At 39.2% G+C, this 21802-nt stretch overlaps 1 pseudogene; it reads right to left on the reverse strand.

Annotated features, from left to right (window-relative positions):
• Window positions 1-1860: 1860 nt before the first annotated feature.
• Window positions 1861-21802, reverse strand: part of LOC146394407 (small ribosomal subunit protein uS5 pseudogene) — a 53996-nt pseudogene continuing 34054 nt past the window's right edge.

The following is a 21802-nucleotide window of genomic DNA, read 5'->3' on the forward strand; positions in this document are numbered from 1 at the left end:
GCTCAGCTCGATGCCAATCACAACAACCACCAGCAACTTTTGGAAAGATTTGGTGATAGCTTGGACAGACCTCAGTGGGCTGCTCCCCTGGAGTAGCATGATGCCAGCCCAGACCCTCAGCAGCTATTGCTTCTGCTGTTCTTCCCTGATTGCTGCACTCCCAGAGGACTCTTGCCTGTGATCATGTTTGTCCAGAAGGTTCTGATGCTCCTTCCTGGTGAAGCTGGGTTCTTTATATGCCACCGCAGCCCTGGGTCATGGGTGTCTGGGAGGGGGACTGGAGACATCTTGGAGTATTTTGATAAATACTTGGGATATTTACATGGGTGGTTTTTCCCTCAGCACTTAAATGTATATAGAAACATATGTAGCTTTAATTTTTCATTAGTATATGTTAATTTTGGTATAATTTAATGCTTTGGCAAAGAGAGTAGTGTAGCATAGTACAAAAGAAAACTATGGTAAGCTATGGTTTCGTTACAACATTTGCAGTTTTTTCTCAGTGTGACCATGATAGTGAAAAGTGATGTTTTTGAAAAGTACTTTGGGGTATGAGAACAAATATCAATCAACATTTTTGTGTATACGCTGATGAAGTGAAGTAGAGGGAAAATACTTTTCTAATAAGTCAAATGTGCCATTAATTATGCTATATCTACTCACCAGGTAGTGTTTCCATGGAGACAATCACAAATAGTAAAGGACTTGATGCATTTAGTAGCATTTGTCTTTTAAAAACCAGTATGTAAAAGGCGTAGACTTGTTCTTATTACATAAACCTATCTACATGTATTTTGATATAAAAGGCAAGTCCTAGAATTCATAGACACAGATTCAGAAAATAGAAAATGAGTTTCAGGTACAAAGTCTTCATGCAAATGTGTTACCTACTAGTCATGGGAGATTTACTGAGAATGGCCACAAAACAAAAAATGATGGTATGGTGCTGGACATGAAGCAGATGCAGAAAACACGTGCTTCTTAACAGATTTACTGCTAAGGCTTATTTCTGTTTCAGTGTGCCTATCATGGAAGTAATGGTTGTTTTCAATGCCAACTGCTTTTATTCTCCTTGCTGCAAAAGGGCAAAATGAGAGAAGTCTTAAAGTTTTATACACAATGTAAAATAGTAAAAATCATTTATTTTAAAGTCAAATGAAAGGAGACCACATTTTATATGCATGTTATTGACTTATGTATAAAGATTAAAAAAAAACCCACATACACTACAGAAAGCAACAACAGCTTTCTTCATAGGTACCTTTATTGTGCATGTATTTGTTCTTTTTGGGTTGCAAGTGCAGCATAGGGAAATTCCCAGGCTTGGTGCACACATGAAGCTGCAACTGTTGTGGCAATGATGTGGCATATGCAGGATCTGAGCTGTATCTGTGGCCTACAATCCTCAGTTTGCCTCAAAAGCCTAATCCTTAACCACTGGGCAGGCAAGGGATGGGACCCATATCCTTGCACACATGTTGGGCTATTAACCTGCTGAGAGAGAGCAGGAACTCTGATATAGGTATCCTTAATATTGTGCTACTTTACTCTCTGTGGCAAAGGATCATATTTAAGTTGCTTTGGGAAGAAAAAACAAGTAATGGAGAATTTTATTAAGTAAAAAAAACCTCACCTGATTATTAATTAAGCCTAGTGATCTGGATTAGTTTGTGTTTGTTGTTTGCTTGTTTTGGGTGATTTTAAAGTTTGGAATTGTTTTTTCTTTTTTCTCCTGGAGAAATGCAACAAACAAGGACATGCAATAAACTCTCAGATAGCCTTCAATATTAATCATTGACTAGGTATTTCATTGAGTTGGATTTTTTCCAGTTTCATTCATTTTATTCCTCTAATATAAAATTATGTGGTGGACACAGTTGAAGCCTAGGCCCTCTGCACAGAGGTTCTCATGTGCGTACTCACAAGGTGCTTAGTGAATTCCTGAGAAGCAGACTTGGAGAACACCATCTCTCCAGAGACTAGGAGTGAGATAGGTGTACTCTTGGAAATGGCATCAAAGGTGGCCTCAGGAGAGTTGCCCAGCTTGGCAGTGCAGCCCCTGGTAGAAGTGTAGCAGTCATCAATTCCACATCAGCAGTAGCTTCTTAGGACAGGGGCTGAGACAATGCCAGTGGCCCTGGGGGCAGGGAAGAGGCACACCAGCATGGAGACACAGTGGAAAGGCACTTTGCAAAGGATGATATGTGGCTTGCCAATCTTGTCCCCCGGGAGCCTTCACACTGCACCTGGATGATGGAGAGCTTGGCCAGAATGATGGCCCCATGGGTGGCAGTGGATACCAGCTTAGAGCATTTGGCACCAAAACCAACGTGTCCTTGGTAATCCCTAGTGGTGACAAATGTCTTGAACATGGTCCTCCGACCAGCAAGTTCTGCTTCTGCACAGGCATCATCTTCATAGACTGGTCCTTGAAGGATGCCCCCAGGAAAAGTCGATGATCTCAGATTCTTTGATGGGCAGAGCAAAGAGAGAGATCTCTTTCTTCCAGGGACTTGATCTTCATGTCTTTGACTCGGTGGGCCACCTTGGTGATTGGGAGCTTTGTCTTCCTTGTCCTCAGCTCTGCCCCCACAAGCTCCCCATCCTTGTCCTCATCTGCCTGGGCCATGACCCTGGCCTCCCTGCAGCTCTGGAAGCCTTTGTGGAAGAGCCTTGGTCTCCAGCTGTAGGTGCCCAGAGCCTCCAGCCTTCCTGGAGCCTCTGGCCCCTCCCACAACACCAGCATCATCTGCCTTTTAGTGTTTTCATGAAGAAGGAAGTTCTAGATTTTTGAGGTTCAACTGGTTTTATAGAAATTGATCTGTATTGGAAAACTGAGTGTGGTTTGTAGGTATTTCCTTCTAGGGTTTAGCTTTTCTTGTCATCCTTTTAACAGAGACTTCCAAGGAACACAATTTAAAAAATATTTAGACTCAGTTTGTACTCACTTGTTAATATTTTCTTTTATGGACAATGCATTTGGTATCAAATCTGGCAGTTTGCCTAATCCTAAATTTGAAAAAATCTTACTTTCATTTTTTCTCCAAAGATTTGTATAGGTTTTACATTTTGTGTGGAATCTTGCTCCAATTTACGTAATTGTTCACTGTGGTGATACCTAAATTTTTGTTGTTGTAGTTTGTGTGTGATGTTCATCTATTTCAATACTTTGATGTTTGTTGTTTTTTGCCTATGATAGTCACCTGCTCAAAAGATTACCATATCTCCATTAAATTGTGTTTGCACTTTTGTGTAGAAACACATAAATGTAAGAGCATGGTTATGTTTTTGAGTTCTTTATTCTGTCTGACAAAACAGGGAAGGTTTTATTTCTTGTTTCTGTCCAATTTATATCTGTCTCTGCCAGTTAAATGCAGTCTTCTAGCCACCATTGCTTTGCTGGGATTTTTATATTAGTTGGATTAAATCTGAAACTCAAGAAGCCATTTGACTAGAATCCATTATTTTCAAAATATCTTGAATCTTCCAATCCATTGATATTCTTCCAATCCAGAGTGTAGCTCCATATTTTCTTCATTTTTTTTAATACCCAGCCCCAGAATTTGGTATATTTATACTTCTTTTTCAACAATTCTTAACAGTACTGCATTTTTAATATCCATGTCCCTTTGTTAGAAGTACATGTTTGTGTATATTGATCTAGTATCCTGTGTCTATGCTGAACTCTCTGATTCTGTGAGTTTCTTAGTATGCTCTGGGATATTTATAGGTGTGCAATCATATCTCAAAACAGGGAAGGTTTTATTTCTTTTTCTTTCTTTCTTTCTTTCTTTCTTTCTTTCTTTCTTTCTTTCTCTATCTCTCTCTCTCTTTCTTTCCTCTCTAATTCTCTCTCTCTTTCTTTCTCTCTCTCTCTCTTTCTCTCTCTCTCTCTTTCTTTCTCTCTCTCTCTTTCTTTCTTTCTTTCTTTCTTTCTTTCTTTCTTTCTTTCTTTCTTTCTTTCTTTCTTTCTTTCTTTCTTTCTTTCTTTCTTTCTTTTTTCTTTCTCTCTCTCTCCCTCTCTCTCTTCCTTTCTCTCTCCCTCTCTCTCTTCCTTTCTCTCTCCCTCTCTCCCTCTCTCTCTTTCTTTCTTTCTTTCTTTCTTTCTTGCTTGCTTGCTTGCTTGCTTTCTTTCTTGCTTTCTTTCTTTCTTGCTTTCTTTCTTCCTGACCTACCTACTTTTTACATCTTGTCGTAGTATGTTACCTAGATCTTCCTGGCCATTACTAAGTGGTGATGGCAGACACTTTACTCCATTTCTGGATTTAGAGGGAAATTGTTCAGTCTTTCATTATAAAATATATCATTATAGAGTTTTCATAGGTGTTTTAAGTGGAGGAAGTTCACTTCCATTCATAGTTCAAACTTTACATGTTCAAATCAAGACTGAGTGTAGAATTTTGTCAATTTTTTCTTCACTGGCTGTTGTATCAAGTGTTTTTTCCTCTTCCATCAATTTAACATGGCAGAGTGTTTGAATCCATCCACAATGATTTTAGAGTTATCAACCAGTCTTGCATGATTGAAACAAATGGCAGTGATCATGATCTCTGTGCGTGTCTCTCTTGTGTATATATATATCTCCAAGTAAATACTTCGCCTGGGATTCTTTGCATCTCTGGCCATGATGGGATTTGGACTTTTTTATATTGCTTTTTTCTAATTTTGGAGTAAGGCTAATACTGCCTTCATTAAATGAATGAACATGTGTCCCCCACCCTTTAATGTTTTCGAGGTGATCATAGAGAACTGATGTTAATTCTTACACTGTTTGGTGAAATTTTACAATTTCTATCTCATTATGTAGAATCGGTGTTAATTCTACAAATGATTGGCAAAATACTCCAGTATTGACCATCTAGGTCTGCAGACTTCTCTTAAACATTTAGTCATAAGATGTAAGTAACTTCTTTGGCAACCCTGTGGTATGCAGAATTTCAAAAGCCAGGGACAAAACCCTCACCATAGCAGTGGCCTGAGCCACTGCAATGACAATGCCAGATCCTTACCCTTCTGAGCCACCAGGGAACTCCTGAGAATTGAGTATCATTTATAGTGGAGAATTATCTCAACTGTGTCAGTGTATGCTTTCTGAAGAATTTGTTCATATCACCTAGGTGTTAATCTTATATGTTCATAGTATTCACATTTATATTTTTGTTACTATTATTATTACTGCAGGGATGTAGTGAAAGCCCACTTCCTTCTTGATTCTATAAAATGTCTTTCACTTCTTTTTGTTGGGTAGTTTAGATTTTATCACTTTTATTGATCTCTTGAAAGAATCAGTTCCTTGATTCATCAAAATTTCTTCTTTTTTTGGACTTTTTCCCAATTCTTTGGCTGTTCCTGTGGCATATGGAGGTTCCCAGGCTAGGGTTCAAATCAGAGCTGTATCTGCTGGCCTATGCCAGAGCTACAGCAACTCAGGTTCCACGCCATATCTGCAACCCCACCACAGCAAAATGCAATGCCGGATCCTTAACCCACTGAGCAAGGCCAGGGACTCAACCCACAAACTCCTCTTTCCTAGCCAGATTCATTAACTACTGAGCCACAATGGGACTCCTCATTAAAATGTCTTGTTTCTCTTTCATTGAACTTAATTTTTTAAACTTTTAAATTGATTTCCTTTTATCCTTTAGGCCCTTTTTTTCTTTATGTAGTTCCTTGAAGAGGATGTTTAGATTAGTAACAGACCCATTTTATCTTTTCTAAAGTTTGCATTTTGTGTCATGAATTTTCCTCTCAGCAATGCTTTGCTGCATTTATATCTCAATTGATAGGCTGTAGTTTCTTTTTTCTTTCATTGAGGGTAGGATTTTGTTTTTCTTGACAGCTCTTTGACTCTGGGCTTGGGAAAAGATTCTTGCTTGAACTGTGGACTAGCTTCCAAGTGTGTGGTGCTTTTCCTATTCTGCTTATCTTACTTTTGTACACTATGGCAGGACAGCCCATTGCATGGTTTTGAATCTTTCAGTTTGTTGAGGTGTAGTTTTTGGCTTAGGTGTAGGATTCATGGGCCCTTGGACATAGTGTGTATTCTGAGTTAGGTAGAATGTACTGTACTATAAAGTTAGACTGTCTTGGTTAGTGATGTTTATTTTTCCTTTTTTTAATAGCTGCACTCATGACATATGGAAGTTCCCAGGCTAGGCATCAAGTTGTAGCTGCAGTTGCCAGCCTATGCCACTGCCATAGCAATGTTGGGACTGAGCTGCGTCTGTGACCTGTGGCAATACTGGTAGCTTTAACCTGCTGAAGGAAGCCAGGGATCAAATCCTCCTGGAGACTCTGTAAGGGTCTTACCCTGCTGAGCGACAATGGGAACTCCTGGTATTGTTGAGTTCTGTATCTTTGTTAGTTTTCTGCCAAGTTCTATGAACTGAGAATAATATTGAAGTGTCCTGTTGTAATTTTATTTATTTATTTATTTTTATTTTTATTTTCCCACTGTACAGCAAGGGGGTCAGGTTATCCTTACATGTATACATTACAATTACAGTTTTTCCCCCACCATTTCTTCTGTTGCAACATGAGTATCTAGACATAGTTCTCAATGCTATTCAGCAGGATCTCCTTGTAAATCTATTCTAAGTTGTGTTTGATAATCCCAAGCTCCTGATCCCTCCCACTCCAGATTTGTCTATTTCTTCCACTCGTTTAGGTTTACTGCACATGTTCAGGTACAAAGACATCCCAGATTGTGGTGTTGTTTTCTTTAGGGTTTTGTTCATTTATCATTATACAGTATCTTTCCATGATATTATCTTTTCTCTGATCTGATTTTTCTAATATTAATAGGTTTAAGTATTCTTGGTTTTCTTTCATTAATTTTTCATTCTATCTTGGTTCCATTTTTCCCTTTCAGTCTGTCTCAATTGTTTCATTGAAATGAATTTCTTCTGAACAGGCTGTAAGTGGATCATGTTTTCCGATTTCTGCTGATCTCTTTATGTTGTTGTATGTAAAGTGTTTAGATTTAATGACAACTATGTCATGGCTTTCTAAAAATCATTGTTATGATTATGGGCTACTTGAAGAGAATTTCAAAATTTGCTTTGATATACCTACATTAAAAAAACAAGGTTGTCCCTGGGCATGTGGAAGTTCCCAGGCCAGGTATTGAATCTGAGCTCCAGGTGCAATCCTATGCCACAGGGAGAATGCTGGTTCCTTGAACACTCTTTGCCAGGCAAGCCATGGAACATGCCCCTCTGCAAGGATGCAAGATGCTGCAGTTGGATTTTTAACAGACTGCATCACAGCCAGAATACCTACTTGTAGTGTTTTTCAATGTATGTCTGTATATCATTTGTGGTGGTTGTTCTAGGTATTATATTGTACATTTACAATTTATTATGGTCTACTGCTGCTCCGTTTTTTTACAAATTTGACTAAAACATAGAAACCTTACCTCCTTTTCAATCCCTTAGCACGCCCCTGTATGTAATTGTCTACTCTCTCTGCATACATTTAGCCTATTTGGTATGACATACTTTCTTTGTCTTTTCGTGGGGGGCACACACATGGCAAATGGAAAATCTAGAAGTAGGGGTCAGATGGAATCCATAGCCACAGGCCTATGCCACAGCAATGCCAGATCCTTAACCCACTGAATGAGGACAGGGATGGAACCCACATCCTCATGGACACTAGCAGGGTTCTAAAGTCACTGAAGCACAGGGAAACTCCATGTAGCATGTATTTTTAATTGTGTTACATTTAGTTCCATATTTACCTTTGATTCTTGCATATGGAGTTTTGATGATATTAAGGAAACATATGCTTCATAAGTTTCTCTTGAGCATCAAGCCTGTTCATGATTGCTTATTTTAAGCACTTTTATGGTAACATTGGCATTTGTCCATCATCTTTTTTCTTTCACATTGAGGGCTTCATTATTGTGTCCTGAACTGCAGGTCAAAAACTGATCCTAAAAGAGAGACTGCATGGCATAAAAAACACACAAGGTAAGTTTATCTTTTAAAAGGGGGGGACAAGGAGGCACTCTGTTCTGCTAACAAAGGCCTCTAGGCTTTATCCCACAAGACTTTTATTAGGGAAGGTGACTTGTTGAGGTAAGTGAGCAAAAGCAGGCATTGGGAGTATCAAAGCTATCACTTAGTGAGATTTAGGGAGACTAATAGCAATGAAAATCACAGGTGTATGCATCTAGGATATAGCGTAGCTGCTTAAAGAACAATGTAGTTAACATATAAGCCCCTTATCTTATTTTGACAGGAGACCCTGCACTTTGGAACTCTGTGTTGGCAGACAGGCTTATCTGGCCTTTGCCATCACCAGCATTCTGTGGCTTCCTGTGCTTTTGCACATACCAATAAGTTTGCTTTCTTCAGAGGTCATCGGTACAGTGGTCTCCAACATCTTCCCCTTTATTATTTACATGTTGCCTAAGAACCACCATAGTAAATTTTGGTTGCAGAGTGTTCATTTGGCTTCTAAGGATCAATCTGATTCTGCAGACTGCACAACAAAGGAAAAAATGTAAATATAGTGACAGAACAGCAATAAAGGAAATCTTTGGATTTTCAAGCCAGGTGTGAGGATCAAAATCCTGGAATTATGATAAAATACTTTGAATAACCTGACCATGGAGCTAAATTCTTGAATGTCTTTGTGTAAGGTAAAACTATCTAGCATAGAATAATATTGACCATAGCATTATGTTGGTAGCATTCAGACACCCAAAACTTAAGCCTTAATTTTTCCAAATTGCAGATGCTGTTAATAGAGTGATCTCAAGTAGTTATATTACAATGACAAGGAAGTTCCATTTGTGTGTGCATATACTCCCCAGTTCTGAACCCATTCAAAAATTACATCTTTTAAACTATCCAATTCATCTCAGAAGGCCAGGTCTAAGGATTGTTGCCCACAACACAATTGTGACAAGATTAGAACAAGATCATTTAAAAATGCATGGGTTTGAACTGTCTGAGACAGGGCTGTAGCAGCCATAGCTACTGAAGTTATGATTCTAATAATAGTAAATACAGCTCCAAGAATCAAACCAATCATTTTTTTCCTCTATAGAGGGCCATTTGAAATATATTATGTAAATTATGTAAAGTGGGGTTTTGTTCCCAAGGTTCCACAAGATTTACAGATAGCCAGAGAGCAGTAGGTTGAGAAGTAATCATAATAGATGGATGCCTGTTGTATTTGTTAATGCATGATGGAAATAACAATTCCTGCATTGACTATGCTATATCTGATGACATGAATTGAAAGAGAGCTGTATCTCCTGTCCTACCATAAGCACATAAGGAGCAAAGACACAAGTCTGAACCCAGCTAGAATGAAGTAGGGAGATGTCCAAAGGCATCTAGATGATTACATTTGGTTACCATAAGTATAATTTGCATCTCATAAGGAAACTCTTTGTAAGGCTTCACCTAATTTCCATTGAGTATTCTGCAGTGGCCTTTCCAAATTTTAGCTATGGGCCAGCCAATCCCAAAGCATGCTAATGTATTTGAAAGCTAGAATTTCTCTGAAGGTCCCTCTCCATTTTCTCAGCCTATGAAAATTATAATTAGCAGATCCAAATGCCCCGTTAGGTCCCCAAATTATTGCCCTATTGTTTTGAATAGAAAAAAACACAGGGTATATTTGTCATGCAATCATGCCATTCTGTATCTCCCTGTAACCAGGAAAGGGCTGGTCTACAAACCTTTTTTGGGGGATTTAGTATATTCATTGTCGGGACACATGATTCTACAGTCTTTTCTTAGCCTCTTTGCTTGCATTGTCTATGCTGAAATATTTCAAAATATGACAAGACACCATCGAAATCCAGGAGGAGAACATAGGCAAAATATTCTCTGACCTTAACCATAACAAATATTTACACAGGTCTGTCTCCCAAAGCAACAGATAAAAAAGCAAAAATAAACCAATGGGACCTAATCAAACTGACAAGATTTGGCACAGCAAAGGAAATCAAAACAAAACCTAAAAGACAACTTACAGAATAGGAGAAAATAGTTTCAGGTGATGCAACTGACAAGGGCTTAATCACTAATATATACTAGTGATTGTAACATCTTTTACAATTCAACCGCAAAAAACGAACCACCCAATGGAAAAATGGGCAAAAGACCTGAACAGACATTTCTCCAAGGCAGATATACAGATGGCAACAAGCACTTGAAACAATGATCAACATCCCTGAATACTAGAGAAATACAAATCAAAACTGCCATTAGATACCACCTCACACCAGTCAGAACGGCCATCATTTATAAGGTCTGCAAGTAACCAGTGCTGGAGGGGTGTGGAGAAAGTGTACTCTCCTGCACTCTTGGTGGGAATGTACGCTGATACCACCATTATGGAGGGACCTTAGAAAACTATACACAGAACTACCATATGACACAGCAATCCCACTACCACATGACAAAGCAATCCCACTACCATATGACACAGCAATCTCACTACTACATGACACAACAATCCCACTCTTGGGCATATATGTGGACAAAACTTTCTGTAAAAAAACACATGCACTGACATGTTCATTGCAGCACTATTCACATTAGCCGAGGCATGGAAACAACCCAAATATCCATGACAGATGATTGGATTAGGAAGAGGTGGTATAAAAGTGCAATGGAATACTATGCAGCCATAAAAAAGTACAAAATAATGCTATTTGCTGCACCATGGATGGAACTAGGGACTCTCATCCTGAGTGAAGTAGGTCAGAAAGAGAAAGACAAATACCACATTATGTCACATATATGGAACCTAAAGTAGAGCACAAAGGAACATTTCCACAGAAATGAAACTCACATTTTGGAGGACAGACTCATGGTGGCCAAGGAAGAGGGGGAGGGAGGGAAGAATGGGAGCTTGGGTTTAGTAGATGTGGTCTCTTGCCCTTGGAATGGACAGGCAATGAGCTCCTGTGTGTAGCACTGGGAACTATGTGTAGGGACTTATGATGGGGCATGATAATAGGAGAAAGTAGAGCATATACATGTATGAGTAACAGGGTCACCATGCTGTCCAGTAAAAAAAGAAAATGTATTTGGGGGAAAAAACACTCTCCATGAAATAACCTCAACTTAATAAATGTCATATATGGTATACCCTCAGCTATCAAAATGCCCAATGTTGAAAAACTGATAGCTACTCTTTTAAGAGAAAACAGTGTCCATTCTCACCATTTTAATTCAGCTTGGCACTGGAAGTTATAGCCAGATCACTAAGACAAGAAAATAAAAATTAAAGAAATCCAGGCATCCCCACTGTGGCACAGTGGAAACCAATCCAACTAGTATCCATGTGGATCCAGGTTCCATCCCAGGCCTCACTCAGTGGGTCTGGGATCTGGGGTTGTGGTGAGCTCTGATGTAGTTTTCAGACGTGGCTCAGATCTGGTGTTGCTGTGGCCGTGGTGAATGCTGGCAGCTGTAGCTGGGATTTGACCCCCAGCCTGGGCTCTTTCACATGCCACAGGTGAAGGCATAAAAAGCAAGACAAAAGGAAGAAAGAAAAAATCAAGAAAGAAATCCAAACAAAACTTGTCAGGTTTGCGGATGACATAATGCTGAACATACACTATCCTAATGATGTCTCCCAAACCTATGAATAAATCAGTGAATTCACTCAAGTTTTGCAACATCGATAGTAATCAAGAGAAATCAGTTGAACCACCATAAATTCATTGAAAATACGTGCTCATAAAGAGAAATAAGAAAATATTCCTTAAAAGGATGGGAATGCTACAAAATTGTATTGTGATGATTGCTGAAAAAATATAAATGGAAAAAAATTCATTGCCTAAATAAAAAATGAAGGCTTTGGACATTTGAGGTCTTTCCGTGTTTCCATACCATAACATTATTTTAATTATTTTTCTTTGATGGTGCTTTTGTTAGGAATTACATTGAATCCATACATGGATTTGGGAAGTATGGCCTTTATAACATTCATTCTTGTAAGCTGTGAGCATGGTGTCACTTTTCATTTATTTATGTCTTCAGTTGCTTTGACAGTACCTTATATTTTGTAAGGCATGGAACTTCATTTCCTTGGTTGAATTTATTGTTAAGTGATTGTGACGAATGCTATTGCAAATAGGACTGAAAAAACTTTTTCAGGTATTTATTTTTTGGGTATACGACACAACAGATTTTTCTGTGTCTGTTTTGTATCCTGCCATGTTTGCCAAAATCATTTATTTATTGTTTGTTGCTGTATTGGTGCTGTTGTTGTGGTGGTATTATTTTCCACACATAAATTATAATGTCTACATACAGAGACAGGTCACTTCTTTTTTCCTGACTAGGATGGCTTTATTTCTGTTTCTTGCCTAATCATTCTGGAAGGACTTTTCAAACTGTGGTGGTGAGAGGAGACACTCTTATTCCTTGTCTTAGAGGAAAAGCTTTCACTTTTCATCACTAAGTATGTTCGGGGTCATGTTATGACTAAGGCCTTGGTCTTAACCCAGTTTATCCACAATTTTGGGGACCCTCCTCACACCCTAGATCATATTTTTTTATCATAAAAGAATGGTAGAATTTTTAAATACTTTCCTGCAGATTGTGATCTTTATCCATTGTCTCTTTAATGCGTGCTCATTGATTTTCTTTTTTTTTTTTTTTTTTTGCATCATGTGTACGTTACTTACAATGCTATGTAGGCATCACATGAACATTTATATGTAATAATTTTTCATATATTACACTCCATTTAAAGCTATTATAAAATTTTTGGCTCTATCACTGTGCTATACAATATACCCTTGTAGCTCATATATGTCATATGTCATAGGCTCTGCAACTTAATCTACCATATCTGCTTTGCCCCTCCTCACTTTCCTCTCCCTATTGGTTTGTAACTTCTAATTGTGTCTTTGTATCAGTGTGCCTGTTTCTACCTGGTTATATTGTCCTCTTGTTCTGTTTTTGATTTCACCTGTAAATGGTAACATGCAGCCTCTGTCTTCCTCTGTGATGTATTTCCCTGAGCATAATAGCCTTCATATGGATCCTCTTGTTGCAAATGACAGAATTTCATTCCTTTTCATGACTAATATTCCTTTGTGTGTGTATATACATATATATATATACCAGATCTTCTTTATCCATCCATTTGCAGATGGACACTGAGGATAGGCCATATCTTGGCGATGGTAAAAAATGCTGCTGTGAATATTGGGTTACATATATTTATTCTTATAAGCTGGTTTGGGGGGAGGTGTGTTATATACCCAGAGTGATAGATGCCCAGGAGAGGGATTGCTGGATCAAAGGGTAATTCTACTTTCAGTTTGCTGAGGAATCCCCATATGGTTCTCCACAGTGATTGAACCAATTTACATTCACACCAACAGCGTAATAGGGTTCCCTTTCCTCCACACCTTCTCCAGAATTTATGGTTTGTAGACTTTTGGATGATGGCCATTCTGGCTGGTGTCAGGTGGTGCCTCCTAGTGGTTTTGATTTGCATTTCTCTACTAATGAGTGATGTTGAACACCGTTGCATGTGTTTTTGGACCTTCTGTATGTCTTGTTTTGGAGAATTGTTTGTTTAGATCACCTGCCCAATTTTTGCTGGGGTTGTTTTTCTTTTTTTTCTTTTTCCTTTTTTCTATTGAGCGGTAGAAGCTGTTTATAAATTTTGGAGATTAATGCCTTTTCAGTCTCTTCACTGGCAGATAGTATCTCATATTCTGTGGTTTGCCTTTTCTTATTGCTCAGGGCTTCCTTTGCCATGCAGAAACTTTTAAGCTTAATTAAGTCTCATTTTTTTAATTTTTGGTTTTATTGTCATTACTCTAGGAGGTGGATCTGAAAAGACATTACTGTGGTTTATAACAAAGCATGTTAGGCCTATAGTTTCCTCTAAGTGTTCTATAGTGGATCTGGTCTTATAGTTAGTTCCTTCATCCATTTTGAGGGTTTTCATTTGTTTGTTTGTTTACAGTGTTAGGAAGTGTTCTAAATTCATGCCTTTATATGTGACTGTGCTGTTTCTTCAGCACCACTTAGTGAACGGTCTGTCTTTCCTCCACTGTATATTCTTGCCTCCTTTGTCATGGATTAGCTGATTGTAGGTGTGTGGGTTTAATTCTGGGTTTTATATGCTGTTTCACTGATCTAAAATTCTGTATTTGTGCTAGCCCCATAAGGCTTTGATGACCATAGCTGCATGGTATAGTCTGAAGTCAGGGAGCCTCATTCCTCAAGCTCTATTTTTCTTTCTCAGGATGGTTTTGTCTACTCAGGGTCTTTTGCACTTCCAAACAAACGTTCAGATATTGTGTTCCATCTCTGTGAAAGTGCACTTGGTACTTTGATGGGGATTGCATTGAATCTGTAGATTTCCTTGGGTAGTATTGCCATTTTGATAATATTTATTCTTCTAATCCAAGAGCATGGTATATCTTTCCATCTGGTTTTGTCATTGTTGATTTCTTTTATCAGTGCCTTAAGTCTTCATAGTTCAGGATTTTTGTCTCTTTAGGTATGATTCTTCCTAAGTACTGTTTGTTTGTTTGTTGTTTTTGCTTTGCGCCTTTCCTAGGGCCTCTCCAGTGGCATGTGGAGGTTCCCAGTCTGGGGGCTCTAACTGGAGCTGTAGCCACCACCTACACCAGAGCCACAGTAATGCCTGATCCAAGATGTGTCTGTGAACTATGCCAAGGCTCAAAGTAACAACAAAATCCCTAGGCCACTGAGCAAAGCCAGTGATCAAACTTACAACCTCATGGTTCCTAGTCAGATTCATTAACCACTGAGCCACAACCGGAACTCCTCTTCCAAAGTATTTTATTCTTTTTGATGCAATGGTAAATGGGAATGTTTCCCTCATTTCTTTTTCTGATTTTTCATTGTTAGCATACAGAAATGCAGTTGATTTCTGTGTATTAATTTTGTATCCTGCAATGGTGCCAAAGTCCTTGATGAGCTTGAACAGTTTTCTGATAGCATCTTTAGGATGGTCTAGGTATAGCATCATGTCATCTGTATACCGGGACCGTTTTACTTCTTCCTTTCCAGTTTGGATTCCCTTTGTTTCTTTTTTTCTCTGATTGCCCATGCCTTGGACTTCCAAGAGTGTTGAATCATAGTGGTGAGAGTGGACATCCTCATCTTATTCATGATCTCTGTTGAAATTCATTTGGCTTTTCACCATTAAGAATGGAGTTAGGGGAGTTCCCATCGTGGCACAGTGTTTATCGAATCCGACTAGGAACCATAGGGTTGCGGGTTTGATCCCTGCCCTTGCTAAGTGGGTTAATGATCCAGTGTTGCCGTGAGCTGTGGTGTAGGTTGCAGATGCGGCTCGGAACCCACGTTGCTGTGGCTCAGGCATAGGCCAGCGGCTACATCTCCGATTCAACCCCTAGCCTGGGAACCTCCATATGCCTCGGGAGCGGCCCAAAGAAATAGCAAAAGGACAAAAAAGAAAAAAAAAAAAAGAAAAAAGAATGGTGTTAGATCTGGGTTTGCCATCTGTGGCCTTATAATGTTGAGGCAGGTTCCCTTTAAGTCCACTCTGTGAAGTGTTCCTCTCAGTAATAGGTGTTGGATTTTATCAAAGGCTTTTTCTGCTTCTATTGAGAGGATTGCATGGTTTTTCTTTTTCAGTTTGCTAATGCGGTGTATCACACTGCTTGTTTGGTTTGTATGGAAGACTCCTTGCATTCTTGGGATAAGACCCTCTTGGTCATGATGTACAATCCTTGTAATGTATTGTTGGATGCAGTTTGCTAGTATTTTGTGAGGATTTTTTCTTTGACGTTCGTCAGTGAAATTAGCCAGTGATGTTCTTATTTTTACGATATCTTCATCTGGTTTTGGTATCAGGGTGATGGTGGCCTCATAGAATGACTTTGGGCATATCCCCTCCTCTGCAAATTTTAGGAAGAATTTCAGAACATGGGTGTTAGCTCTTCTCTCACTGTTTGATAGAATTTGCCCGTGAAGCCATGTGTTCCTGGACTTTTGTTTGCTGGAAGTTTTTAAGTCATGGTTTGGAATTCAGTACTTGTGACCAGTCTGTTCATCTTCTCTCTTTTGTCTTCATTTAGTCTTGGAAGGTTATACTTTTCTAAGAAATTGTCCACTTCTTCTAGGTTTTCCATTTTATTGGCACATAGTTACAGGTAGTAATCTCCTCTGATCCTTTGTACTTCTGTGAGGTCCATTTTATCTTCTCCTTTTTCATTTCTAATATTACTGATTTGAGTCCTTTCTCTCTTTTTTTTCATGATAAGTCTGGCTAAGGGATTTTAAAGTTTGTGGAATGTTTCAAAGAACCAGTTCTTAGTTTCATTGATCTTTTCTATGGTTTCCTTCGTTTCTATTGCCTCAATTTCTCTTCTGCTCTTTATGCTTTCTTTCCTTCTCCTACCTTTAGGTCTTGTCTCTTCTTCTTGCTCTAGCTGCTTCAGATGTAATGTTAGCTGCTTTATTTGAGATTTTCCTTGTTTCCTGAGGTAGGCTTGTATTGTTATACACTTTCCCCTTAGCACGGCTTTTGCTGCATCTCATAGGTTTGGAGTGTCATATCTTTGTTGTCATTTGCTTCTGGGAACTTTGCAATTTCCTCTTTGATGTCTTAAGTGACCCATTAGTTGTTTAGTAGCATGCTGTGTTGTCTCCACATGTTTGAGTTTTTGCATGCTTGTCTTGTTGATTCCCCGTGGTATCGCACTGTGGTCAGAAAAGATGCTTAACGTGATTTCAATTTTCTTAAAATTACCAAGGCTTGAATTGTGGCACAGAGTGTGCCAATCCTGGAAAATGTTCCCTATGTGAACTTGAGAAGAATGTGTATTCTGTTGCTTATGGATGGAATGTCCTATCACTATCTATTACGTCCTGGTGGTCTAAAGCTTCATTTAGGGCCTGTGTTTCCTTGTGGGTTTCCTCCCTGGGTGACCTGTCCATTGCTGTAAGTGGGGTGTTGAAGTCCCCTGCTATTATTGGGTCCTTTTCAATTTCTCCTGTAAAGGTTGTTAGCAGCTGCCTTCCATATTGAGGTGATCCTATATTGGCTGCATATATATTTACAATGGTTATATTTTCTTCTTGGCTTGATCTGTGGTAGTTACCCTTCTTTGTCTTTTACAATATATTTTATTTTAAGGTCTACTTCATCTGATATGGGTATTGCTACTCCAGCTTTTTTTTCTGATTCCTGTTTGCATAGAATACTTCCTTCTAGCTTCTCACTTTCAATTTGTATGTGTTCCCAGATGTGAAGTGGGTCTCCTGCAGAGAGCATGTGTATGGATCTTGCTTTTGTATCCATTCAGCCAGGCTATGTCTTTTGGTTGGGACATTCATTCCACTTACATTTAAGGAGGTCATGGATATGTGTGGTCTCACTGCCATTTTATTAGCTCTTTTGGATTTGGTTTTGTCACTCTTTTTCTCTTCCCTGTTTCTTTGGTTCTCTCCTCTTGTGGCTGGATGACTGTCTTTAGTGTTGTATCTGAGTTGTGTTTTTTTATTTGTGAGTGTTTCCCATTGCTCTGAAGCTTTGATATAGGTTTCTATATACATTCATGATTGTTTAAGGTGTTGGTCTCTTAACTGCAAGTGCATCTTCATTGTCCTGCATTTGTGCCCTCCTCTTCTCCTGATTTCTGCTTTTGGCAGCAAATTTGTGTGTGAATGCTTTCCCACCTCTACTGTGTATATGCCTTTACTGGTGAGCCTTGCCATTTTTGGTATTTTGTTTCTAGATGTGACCTTTCTTTTCTGCCTAGAGAAGTTCCTTTAGTATTTGTCATAAAGCTGTCTCAGTGTTGTTGAAGCCTCTTAGATTTGCTTGTGTAAACCGTTTTACTTCTGCTTCAAATCTGAATGAAAATGTTGCTGGGCAAAATAATCAGTGTTGACGGTTTTCCTCCTTTCATCACTTTGAGTGTATCATGCCACTCCCTTCTGGCCTGCAGGGTTTTATGCTGCATATTCCCCTGATTATCATATTGGGGTTCCTTTGTGTGATTATTTGTTTCTTTTCCCTCTGCTTTCAATACTATCTCTGTCTTTAATTTGGGTCAGTTTGCCTAATGGGTGTCTTGGGGTATTCCCCCTTGGGTTTAGTTTATATGGTACTCATGGTGCTTCCAGGATTTGAGTGAGTGGTGCAAATCCCATGTTAGGGAAGTTCTGGGCTATTATCTCTTCGAACACATTTCCTGTCCCTTTCTCTCTCTCGTCCCCTTCAGGCACCCATACACTATGGGTGTTGGTGTGTTTAATGATGTCCCTGAGACCATTCTTTATTTATTTCCACTGGTCTGAACCATTCTTCATCATTCTTCTGTCGTGATGGTGTCGTTGGTTGCCGCTATTGAATTTAATCTTTCAGTTATTGCATTTTGCCTCTCTGCTTGCTTAAGTGTCAAGTGGTGTATTGCTTTGCTCCAAGTGTGCTGTAAATGACCAGTTTTTGCCTCCAGTTTATTCCCAATGTCTCCCATCATCTTCAGCATCACCAGTCTAAAGGCCTTTTTCCTGGAGGCTGAGAATCTCCAGATCAATTTGCTTTTTCTTCTGGGAGGGGTTTCTTGCTCCCGTATCAGATTTCTAGTTCACTGCAATTTTATAGGTTTTTGGTGTGATGTCCTATTTGCTGGCAATAGAGTTGTAGCCTCTCTTGTTTCTGATGTCTTCTCCCCTTGTGGTTGAAGTTGGCATTGGGGCTTGATCTAGGCTTCCTGATGGAAGGCACAGGTGTCTGCCGACTGGTAGATGGGGCTGATTGCTATCCTTCAGGAGGGTGGGGGTGTGTCTCTGCATGAGATTGGAGGTGGCTGTTTGCTGGGGGGGCTTTTAAGGCAGCCTGTTTACTGATGGGTGGGGCTGCAATCCAAGCTGGATTTTCTTTCACCTGGGGCCAGATTTTTCTTTCACCTGGGGCCATCTCAGTGACGATGGGTGGGGCCAGATTTTCCCAAACCAGTCACCTCTAGAGGAACACATACTGATGATGACTATTCCTGAGATATTTGCCTCCAATGTCATTCCCCACAATGAGCCACAACCACTTCTAGTTTTCCCAGAAGGTCCTCCAGGAACTGCTGTCAGGTCCAACTCACATTCCTATGGAGCAACTGCTTTGCCCTGGGACACAGTGTGCCCATGAGAGACTGTGTGGGCCACTCAAGAATGTGGTCTATATTTCCCCTAGACTTATAGAGGTCCAGTGCACTTGCCCCACTTATCTTCAATGTCAGATGCTCCAGGGGCTCTTTCTCCCATTGTCGCATGCCTAGGCATGGGTACCTGATGCTGTACTCACATCTCTAACACTTGTGGGTGAGTCTCTATAATATAGTTACTTTCCAGTCTGTGGGTTAACCTCCAGTGTGTATGGGGTGGCTTATATCATGTACTTGCCCCCCCTACCATCTTGATGCGGCCTCTTATATGTCATCAGGAGTAGGACATATTTTTGAATGTTTCCAGTCCATGGGTTTGAAGGTTGTACAGCATTTGTTTATCATGTTTTTCTTTTCTTCTTTTTTTTGGCACCCAAATCATTCTCTATGCCAAAGCTAGAGCATGACACCTAAGGCTTTTAAACTATAATTCAAAGCTAATCAAAATGATATGGATCATGTAGAGAGGATTACTCATATACCAATCAAATAAAAAAAGCCATAAACATGGCTTAGAAATAAACATATGCTTACATGGTTAAAAAATTTTTGATAAGGGAGCCAAAAATACTCTTGAGGAAATGGCTACTTCAAATGTTTTGTGAACCTATGAATGTTTCAAAGAATGAAAAATCTAGCAATTGTAGCAGATTATGTATGCTTATGAATATGAATTTTGTATAAGCTTTGCATATTCCAACATAAGGGGAATCAACATCCAGAATGGTAGCTGAAATAACCTCAATGTTTGTGGACTTATAATCACAAGTTGTACATGTAACACCTGCCAGAGAAGTAATCTTAAAAAAGAGTAATGCGTTTAAATGAGTGAAAGTGAAAACAAGGACCTTTATTTTAAAAAGTAAAAGGTCATAGGCAATGATGAGGAAGGATTTATTTCAGGGATACAGAGATTTGTCAATATCCACAAATCATTGGTATGGTAATCCACAGCAACAAACAAAAAAAAAAAAACGATGTGATCATCTCAATAGGAGCAGCAAAACTTTTTGACAAAATTCAACATCAATTCCTGATCTAAAAAAAAAATCAACATGCCAGAGAGTGTGTATAGAGCAGAACTAACTCAATATAATAAATCGTGTTGTGGGAACCCCACAGCTAACATGATTCTCAATGGGGGAAAAGTGAAAGCATTTACACTAAAGTCAAGAACAAGAAAATGATGTCCATTTTCACCAACTCTATGCAACATAGCTCTGGGAGTCATAGCTGTGGCATTCAGAGAGGAAAAGCAATAAAAGAAATCCCAGTTGGAAAATAGGTACAATTATTGCTGTTTGCAGATGCCATGATTCTACACATGAAAAACCCTAAAGACATTACCAGAAAACAGTTAGAACTCAACAATGAACTTGGTACAGTTGCAGGGTAGAAAATCAATACAGAGAAATCTACCACATGTCTATCTAAGGACAATGAAAGATTAGAAAGGGAAATCAGGGAAACTATGCCATTTACTATCACATCAAAAGATCAACCACCTGGGAATTAAGCTACCTAAAGACACAAAGACCTGTACTCTGAAAACTCTAACATAACGTTGAAAGAAACCAAAGATGACACCAATATATGGGAAGATATACCTATACCATTGTCTTAGATTGGAAGCATCAGAAAGGGTCAAAATGAGAACACTACCTAAGGCAAGCTTCAATTCAATCCCTAGCAAATTGCACGTGACATTCTTTACAGAACTGGAACAAAATATCACAAAAGTTGCCTGGAAACACACAAGATCCTGACTAGCCAAAGCGGTATGGAAAAACAAACGAATGAACAAACAAACAAACAAACAAACAAAACACCAGAACTGGCTGAATCAGGCTCCCTCACTTCAGAGTATACTGCAAAGCTACAGTAATCACAACAGTATGGTACCAGCACACAAACAGAAACATAGATCAATGAGCTAGCCTAGAAAACCCAGAAAGAAACCCAAGCAGCTGTGGTCCACTAATCTATCCCAAAGGAGGCAAGAACACACAGTGGAGGGAGGACAGTCTCTTCAATAAATGGTGCAGGGAAGACTGGACAACCACATTTCAGAGAATGAAATTAGAACGTCTTCTAACACCACACACAAAACTAACCTCAGGATTGACTGAAGACCTACTTGTAAGGCCAGAGACTTTAAAACTCCTAGAGGACAGCATAGGCACAATGCCCTTTGACATCAATCACGGCAAGATCTTGTTCCATCCCTCACATCGGATCATTACAACAAAGACCAAAACACACCAATGGGACTGAATTAGGCTCAAAAGCTTTTGGACTGCAAGGGAAATCATTTTTAAAAATGTGATGAGTACCATGTGACACAGCCCTCCCTCTCCTGGGCGTATCTCTGGACACAACTCCAATTCAAACAGGCAAATGCTCCCATATGTTCCCCACAGTATTATTCATGATAGCCAAGACATGGAAAAAAACTAAACGCCCATCGACCCAAGATTGGATGAAGATTTGTGGTAAATACACACAAGGGAATACCACTCAGCCATAAAAAGGACAGAATAATGCCATCTGTGGTGACATGGATGGAACTAGATACTCTCATACTAAGGGATATAAGTCAGAACAAGGAAGACCAACATTGTATATTGTCACTAAAATGTGGGC

This window comes from Sus scrofa, chromosome Y (genome assembly GCF_054392235.1).
Source record: "Sus scrofa isolate SSC_HxYL_T2T_F1_AM1 chromosome Y, Sscrofa_HxYL_maternal_Yorkshire_Landrace_v2.0, whole genome shotgun sequence".
Lineage (NCBI taxonomy): Eukaryota > Metazoa > Chordata > Mammalia > Artiodactyla > Suidae > Sus > Sus scrofa.